The sequence below is a fragment of the Vanacampus margaritifer genome, chromosome 11, assembly GCF_051991255.1.
Source record: "Vanacampus margaritifer isolate UIUO_Vmar chromosome 11, RoL_Vmar_1.0, whole genome shotgun sequence".
Taxonomy (NCBI): Eukaryota; Metazoa; Chordata; class Actinopteri; order Syngnathiformes; family Syngnathidae; genus Vanacampus; species Vanacampus margaritifer.
This window is the reverse complement of record NC_135442.1, coordinates 24,538,738-24,547,390: the sequence shown is the minus strand read 5'-3', so window position 1 is coordinate 24,547,390 and position 8,653 is coordinate 24,538,738. Positions and strand designations below refer to the sequence as shown.

At 39.5% G+C, this 8,653-nt stretch overlaps 1 long non-coding RNA gene across 1 annotated transcript; it reads right to left on the bottom strand.

Annotated features, from left to right (window-relative positions):
• Positions 1 to 668: 668 nt before the first annotated feature.
• LOC144060017 (uncharacterized) lies at positions 669 to 2,217 on the bottom strand. Its single transcript, XR_013295826.1, has 2 exons — positions 1,790 to 2,217; positions 669 to 967 (listed from the first exon to the last, which is right to left on the bottom strand). It is a non-coding gene; the product is annotated as an uncharacterized LOC144060017 (long non-coding RNA).
• Between the last annotated feature and the right edge of the window lie 6,436 nt (positions 2,218 to 8,653).

Sequence of the window (8,653 nt, the reverse complement as noted above, 5' to 3'; positions counted from 1 at the left end):
ATGAGAATCTCATAAGTTTCAAAATCTTGCTCAAAAGGTGGAGACAACTGCTGGCGACACAGATGAAGCATCAGTGAAAAGGATGACCCACTCCATCAGCAAGCAGCCAAGAGACAGGAGATGACACCTGCGGGTATTCCATCAAGCCGGATTATGGAAAATTATTTTGCAGATCTTCTGGTGATGTGAATGCTCCCCCACCTGTGGCAGTGGTCTTAGTCTTTTTTTCTGGTGGCTACAATAATGAGCAACATATATTTACAGCTCAACACCTATTTAGTATTATTTTTTTAAATATATTGTTATAGGCTAATTGCCGACTTGTTGCCATGATCGCTTTTGGCTACTGTTGAGATGTAACAGTGAAGAATGAATATGTAGGTCAATTCGAAGTGCTTTACATGAAATCAATAATTAATAACACAATTAATGTGAAATACACATTAACATGAAACAATTATAACTTATATATTTAGTCTGTCGGCTTTTCTTTTTTTTCAATATTTCCCTCGTCTTATTGATAGCAGCAGTATTGCCTTTTTTGGTGAGTCTTGAATTCCTCATACAGCTCCATCAATAACTTTTGTTCTGTTTGTGAGAAGAATACTGTTCTCGTCTTGGATGGATGCAGAAACGGCTCTTCTGGACATCAAATAAAACATTTCAAATGATGCACAATCTTGTTTATTGAATGATACATGTTGTTATTTGATCTGACTATTTCAAATAACTCTCAATATGGATTAAATTGTACTCCTTTAACATTTCAAACTCAAAATTGGAAGACATTTAGAAAGCATAATTTCTTCACTTTCCCAAAGGTGATTGCAGTGAAATTCTCTCAGAACAGTAACCAGTGTATCAAGGATTTTCATTTGTTGGACTTTACAGCCACTTTGACGTCACACCATGGGCCACCGTCTAGAGATGGATCAAGAAGTAGCTTTGATTGACTGCATGCTGGCATCTGTGCAAACAGAATGGTTGGGTCAGCATATTCATACAATAAAAAATAATCATAGCTTCCTAGCTGGGTCATTATCAAACACAGCCGCTGACATTATACGTAATCAGTTAAACGTTTAGCTTTATCTTGTTAGCCAGGAAAAAAACGAAGATTTTGTCACATCTTAATATCAGAAATAGTGGTAATACTGATAAACACAGACATTGTTCATAAACATTCCCGTTTGCATTACTTTTATTTAGCTTCAGTGTCGAAAGCAAATGTGTATGTTTAAAAGTGTAAGAGCCTTTTATTTTAACTGTTTGCAAAGCATAGATTGCAAAAATACTGACATTTATCAAGAAATTGTAATATTTAAAATAAAATGATTAAATACAAAGGATAAAGGTTTGAGGTTAAAATACCTGTAGCGGCTTAAAGATCCACTCTAAAAACGTTTTGTTTTCATTTTATTATGATAGTAAGACTACAGATGCTTGAATATAATGTTAGTCAAATACAAATAGCTGAGTACTGTCCACTTTTGGTTATAGGTTTAGGTTATCTTGTAAAACATTCAATAGGGTTCTGTAGCTCTATAGTAATTTTCCCATCTAAGCACTAAGCAGCAGTTTATGACGTATTTTTTTGACGCTGATTTTTTTTTTAAGTTTATTAATTTTTTTACAGGTACAAGCTATTGATCGTATGTTTACACTGGTAGGCTTCAAATCTTGAAATAAAAATCATGACTTCAATGTGTTCAGTTTTCGTGACAACAACATGAGATGAGCTAGCTAGCTAGCACCGGATTACGAGCTATGTTCGTACAATAAATCTTACCTTCATACTAAAACTTCTTTCTTTCTCCCCACTTGGAGTGCTCTGCATGTCAACCAACGTTTAAGCTGTTCCACACGGTGTTTGTATATTGAACCATGTTGAAATTTTCACGCCTGGGACGTCCGCTTCTTCCAAAATGACGCGTAAATTGGTGTGGCTCTGTTTGTTTGGAATTGCGGACTTGTGCATGGGCGTCATTTGAGTTCAACCCACTGTCGTTCGCTCAACCAATGAGGTTGAGCTTTAGCCCGCCCAAATCCTCCAGAGCCCGGCCTCTTCTTCTACGAGTACAAATCACGGCGCTCTACAAGTACGAATTAGTTTTGCACCTTTTGTAGCGAGATATATGGTGCAAAACTCACGTGACTGGACAGCAGCAGAAAAACCACTTGTGACTCCTAGTGGCGACTTCTTTGATTACAAGTTGTCATTTCTACAGGTACAAATCACAACTTTTACAGATACAAATTTACACTTTTTGTACAGGTACAATTTTTTTTTGTACAGGTACATATATCATGACTTTTACAGGTACACATTTTTTTTACAGATACAAATTTAGACTTTTTTCTACAGGTACAACATTTTTTTACAAGTTAGTTTTGCACCATATTTACCTCCATACTCATTCACTGCCATTGACGGCTATAGATGTCAAAAATTCATTTTAACTATTTCTATTAGTTTAAAATGTTTCCCACTTTTGTTAACAAGAGTATGAAAACCTAGAATTTTTTTTATTGTATTAGAACGGATATAAAATGTGTGATTAATCGTGAGTTAACTAGTGAAGTCATGTGATTAATTACGATTAAATATGGTAATCGCCTGCCGCCCCTAATTTTTAATAATATTTTCTTATATATATATATATAGATTTTTTTTTAAAGATTATTAAAACTTGGAAAAAAATAATTACAATTATTTTATTAATTAATTTATTTATTTATTAAAGAAGATTATTTAAAAATTAGGGGTGTCAGGTGATTAACATTTTTAATCGTAATTAATCGCATGACTTCACTAGTTAAGTCACGATTAATCACAAATTTTATATCTGTTCTAAATGTAAAAAAAAAAAAAAATCTAGGTTTTTATACTTCATGTTAAAAGTGGAAAAAAAAAATAAACTAATTAAACTAAAATAAATAGCCGTCAATGGCAGTGAATGAGTTAAGAAAAAGTGGAAACATTAAAGTCCTCTTTATGTTCAAGTCAAGTTTATTTATGTAACAATATGATATATTGTTATCAGTTACACCAATAGGGGGCGATCTTGTACCACGAGAGGCAGGTTGAAGCCTGAGTGTGTAACAAGTGTTGATGTGGAGACGCTGCATGTTGAATAAAGACCGACAGAGTTGAGCAAGAGCAAATAAGATGGACGTGTTTTTATTATAAAGATCCACACTCTAACATGGTGGCAGCGGCAGAGGACTTGGTCAGAGTTTTTTTGTGAGTCGTTTTTCAACCGGAGAAGACTGCAAGGTGCTGACTTGAGCAGAGGTTAGCATTGCAATGCAAGCCAACAGCATGGATGGGCTAAAAGCTCCACAGACGTTGTGTCTGGACTCCAGCAACTTGTCTAAAACATGGAAGACCAGGAGGGACGATTTTCAACTGTATGTCGGATTAACTGTGAAAAACTGAGAAAAAGTAAGTGAAGCTCTTCAGTTATCTGGTTGGAGAGAGTGGCAGAGAGCTGCTAGATACGCTAATGGGGACACAGCGCACGCAGAGTCGAAGTTGAAGGACATGATTGAGAAGTTCGACACCTACTGCAGTCCAACAGTGAATGAAACTGTGGAGAGATATACATTCTTCACGAGGAACCAAGGCACTAGTGAGTCAATTGACAGCTATGTTACAGAATTGAAGCTACTGGTTAAAACATATAACTTTGCCACTTTGAGACAGGATCGTTTGTGGCATAAACAACTCCAACATGCGCGAAAGACTACTGAGAGAAAGGGCCTTGATGTTGGATTCGTGCCTTCAGCACTGTAGAGCAGCAGAGCTGTCTCGGGAAAACTGCAGGGCCATAGCGGGACCAGTGGAGGAAGTTCACGCAATGCGTTTGGCAATAAATGCAAAAAGTGTGGTAAAGACAACCACTTTGCGGCTAAATATAAAGCTCGAGCGGAAGTCAAGAAAAAGACATCGGTTCACTGTGTAGCAAACTGTGAAAGTGAATATTTTGTGTGATTGAGATGTGACAGAAAGTGAAATTGTGAATACCATAGGCTCTAACATAGAAAAAGACACAAAACTGTTTGCAGGCATGCTCTTAGGAAAAAATGTGGTCAGATTCCAGATTGATTCTGGAGCTACATGTAATACCTCTTAAACCATTAAACAGTGATCTAAAACTTGATGAGTCAAAGTCTGTGCAAGTGCTGTACAATGGCTGTAAGGTGAAACCTCTGGGTAAATGTAAAGTGAAACTGAGGAACCAGAAATTGTATCGGTTAGAGTTCCTAGTAGTAGATGATGACTGCACTGTCCCACTGATAGGTAAAAAAGCCAGTGAAGCTATGAAATTGATCAAGGTAAACTATGAAAACATTATGGCCATTGACAGTATTGTGACAACAGAAAAAGAGACAAATGGACAATGGACATTTGAACCGACTTTGCAGATGTGTTCTCCGGAGACGGCTGTCTGGAAGGAGAGTACACATTGGAAGTGGACAAAAGTGTCAAACCGGTACAACTGCCAAAGCGACGAGTGCTCGTCGCCATGTTGAAGCCGCTGAAAGAGGAGCTTCTATTATTCTATTAGCTATTATTGCACCAGTGGACTGTAGCACTGATTGGATCAGTAGCATGGTGGTCGTACAAAAACAAAATGGCAAACCAAAAGTGTGCATTGATCCGAAGCCCTTAAATAAGGCGCTTAAGTGCAATCACTTCCCACTGGCGACTATTGAGGATATACTCCCAGACATGTCTAAGGCTAGAGTGTTCACAGTGTGTGATGTTAAAAACAGTTTCTGGCATGTCAAACTTGAAGAGGAGTCAAGCTATCTGATTACATTCTCCACTCCATTTGGGCGCTACAGATGGCTCCGGATGCCAATGGGAATTAGTCCGGCACCCGAGGTTTTTCAGAGAAAATTGAACCAAACACTGGACGAGTTGCCTGGTCTATACATCATCGTTGACAATGTGCTCATTACAGGTCAAGGTGAGAGCCAGGAAGCAGCAATATGAGATCATGATGCAAAGTTGAGACAGTTTCTGGAAAGATGCAAGCAAAAGAACATTAAATTGAATCCTGACAAGCTCAAACTGAGACAGACAATTTGTGCAATTACATCGGACACCGGCTCACAGCAAATGGACTGAAAGTAGACCCGGACAAGGTCCGTGCCATTGAGCACATGCCAAGGCCCACTGACGTGAAGGCAGTACAAAGATTGTTGGGAATGGTGAACTATCTGGCTAAGTTTTGCCCACACCTTTCGGACCAATGTAAAATGTTAAGGCAGTTGACACACAAAGATGTTGAATGGGACTGGTCAGAACAACATGATAATGCTTTTGTGAACCTTCAAAAGACTATTGCAAATGCTCCTGTCCTGAAGTACTACTGCCGAGAGGAGGACCTAGTAGTACAGCGTGATGCGTCAGACACAGGTTTGGGGGCAGTTCTCATGCAGAAGAGCAAGCCCATTGCATTTGCAAGCAGAAACCTCACTCAGACGGAACGTGGCTATGCTCAGATAGAGAAAGAGTTCTTGGACATGGTTTTCAGTGTAGAGAAGTTTCATCAGTTCACATATGGGCGTAAAGTTACTGTCCAATCCGATCATAAGCCATTAGAGATAAAAGTGACGAAACCACTACTGAGCGCTCCAAAGAGACTCCAAAGAATGATGCTGCACATTCAGAAATACGACTGTTAACATGGAACAGCACCTAATTATTTCCAGTGACAGCCTGAATAAGATTAGAGCAGCTACAAAAGATCATAAAATGCTGCAAACCCTCATTAAAATGATGCAACAAGGATGGCCCTCTGACAAACGAGCCATACCACTGGACATCAGACCATACTATTCATTCCAGGATGAACTGAGTCACCAAGATGGCATTGTGTTTAAAGGTGAACGTGCTGTTATCCTTATCTCTCTCCAAAAGGACATTACCAGCCGACTACATTCGTCTCACCTAGGCATTGAGGGTTGTCTAAGGAGAGCAAGAGAATGTGTTTTCTGGATTGGTATGAACGACCACATTAGAACACACATCACTCGCTGTGACATCTGCAGGTCAATGGATGATAGACAACAAAAGGAAACGCTCCATCCACATGATATGCCAAACAGGCCATGGGCAAAGGTGGGTCTTGACCTTTTGCAGTTTGGCAACAAAAACTACCATATGAACCTCTTTATGTTCAAGTCAAGTTTATTTATGTAACAATATGATATATTGTTATCAGATACGCCAATAGGGGGCGATCTTGTACCACGAGAGGCAGGTTGAATCCTGAGTGTGTAACAAGTGTTGATGTGGGGACGCTGCATGTTGAATAAAGACCGACAGAGTTGAGCAAGATCAAAGAAGCTGGACGTGTTTTTACTATACATTTAGGGTGACAGCAGTCAATCAAAGTGCTTTACAAACAAAAACAATTGTAGTGCATAAAACAAGGTTTAAATACATAAAATGACAGTGATAACTTTAACAAACATAGGTACAATAAGGTTAAAAATAACTAAAGTGCCATGGTTCGGGTGTGCTCATCCATAAAACGCCAGAGAAAAAAGGTGGGTTTTTAAAGAGGATTTGAAAAGCCTCTAGGGCAGGGGTGGCCAAGTTTGGTCCTCGACAGCCACGATCAAGCCTGTTTTCCATGTCTCTCTCCTTCAGCGCGGCTGAATCTAATGATCAGCTCATCAGCAAGCTTTGCAGAAGCCTGATAACGATCCTGATTATGAATCAGGTGTGTTAGTGGAGAAAAACATGGAAAACAGGCTGTAGTAGATAGTGGCTCTCGAGGACCGAACTTGGCCACCCCTGCTCTAGGGTCTGGGAGGTTCTAATGGAAAAGGAGATACTATTCCAGAGTCTAGGGGCAGCTGCTGCAAAGGCCCTGTGACCTCTGGACTTGAGCCTGGTTTTAGAGACCTCCAGCATCAGCTGATCAGAGTACCTCAGAGATCTGATTGGGGAGTGGGGTTGAAGGAGCTCAGACCGATAAAAAGGGGCAAGACCATTAAGAGCCTTAAAAACAATTAAAATAAGTTTAAAATCAATATGAAAATGGACCAGGAGCCAATTGAAGGATGCTTGAACTGGTGTAATGTGATCATGCTAACATTTACCAGAAAGCAAACGAGCAGCGGCATTCTGGATAAGCTGGAGGCGATTAATAGAGACCTTATCCAATCCAATATAGAGGGTGCAACTCCCTCTATATTGTACTCTAGCCTTGAGGTAATAAAAGCGTGGATGTTTTTTCCCAAATCTACCTTGGAAAAATAATAACCCTTTGTCTTGGCCAACAGTCGTAGTTGAAAAACTACTTTTGACACCACATTAATTTGGTGAATGTTATAAGACTGTCCAAAACTTTGTTAGTTGCTCTTTCATCAACGCTAGTTCGCCGTCGCCCATGATGACAACCGGAGGCAGTTTCACCGGTGCCAAAAAAAGATGTTGATATTCTTGGATCAGTGACATTGCTTTTTTGCAGTCCTCTATTGCTTCTGCACTACTCCTTTCTATGTAAAACAAACAAACAAAAAGACCACAAAAAAATAGTTGACAATAACAATATGCCATAGCTTTTCCTATGTCTAATATAAAGGGCAACCTTTCTGGCGAAGACACTGAGCACCTACCTGATGTTGATCTACTTTTTGTTTTCTTCCTATGTTTTTCTTCTTCTTTTTCATGTTGGTCCTCTTCCTTAAATATATATATATATATATATATATATATATATATATATATATATATATATATATATATAATACCAATTTTTAAGTCAGGAGCATCAAAGTTATAACCCACTACCCTAGAACTGCCAAGGTCGTGGTGAGCGTTCATGTACGGACAGGACTTCTCACTCACACCCAGTCAAGGGAACACATCACCCCCATTCTCCAACAGCTTCACTGGCTCCCCATACAGCACTGCATCCAGTACAAAGTTCTCTTACTGACATACAAGTCCTTCCATACAATGCCTCCTCCTCCATGCTGATCTCCTCTGACGCCACTGTCCCACCCGGTCCCTTCGCTTTTCCGACTCCACCCTCCTTACACCCATTATTCGCACAAAGCACCGTACCTTGGGTGACAGAGCCTTTGCTGCTGCTGCTTCCACCCTTTGGAATGCACTACCACAATCCATTAGGAACACAGACTCACTAGAAAACTTCAAAACCCTCCTCAAACATATCTGTTGAAACTGGTCTTTCTAATCTTGTATTATTTTACTATTGTTTCTGTTGTCACTTATATTCTCTGCAAAGCGTCTTAGATTGTCCAAATAAGCGTTATATAAATGTGATAAGTTATTATTATTATTATGATTATGTCGAGCTACACGCTTAACAGCTAGGAGGTATGGCGGCCTTGTGTCTGGCCCCCCTGAATGTGGAAGACATTGAAGATGTGTACCCTTTCGTTGGCATGACAGATGGGAGGCTTGTGCTGGGGTGTGGCGCATTCATGCATCAGGATGCTGAAAAAAGTAGCGGCTGAGCAGACTTACTGCAGAGCAGTAAGAGAGGATGACCTGTCCATGACCTGTGAGGCCAGGTCAAGGGTGAAAGCTTATTATGTTCTATTTGCTTCAGGAGGTGAAATATAAATTATTTAGTAGGCATTGACAATATTGTTGAATATC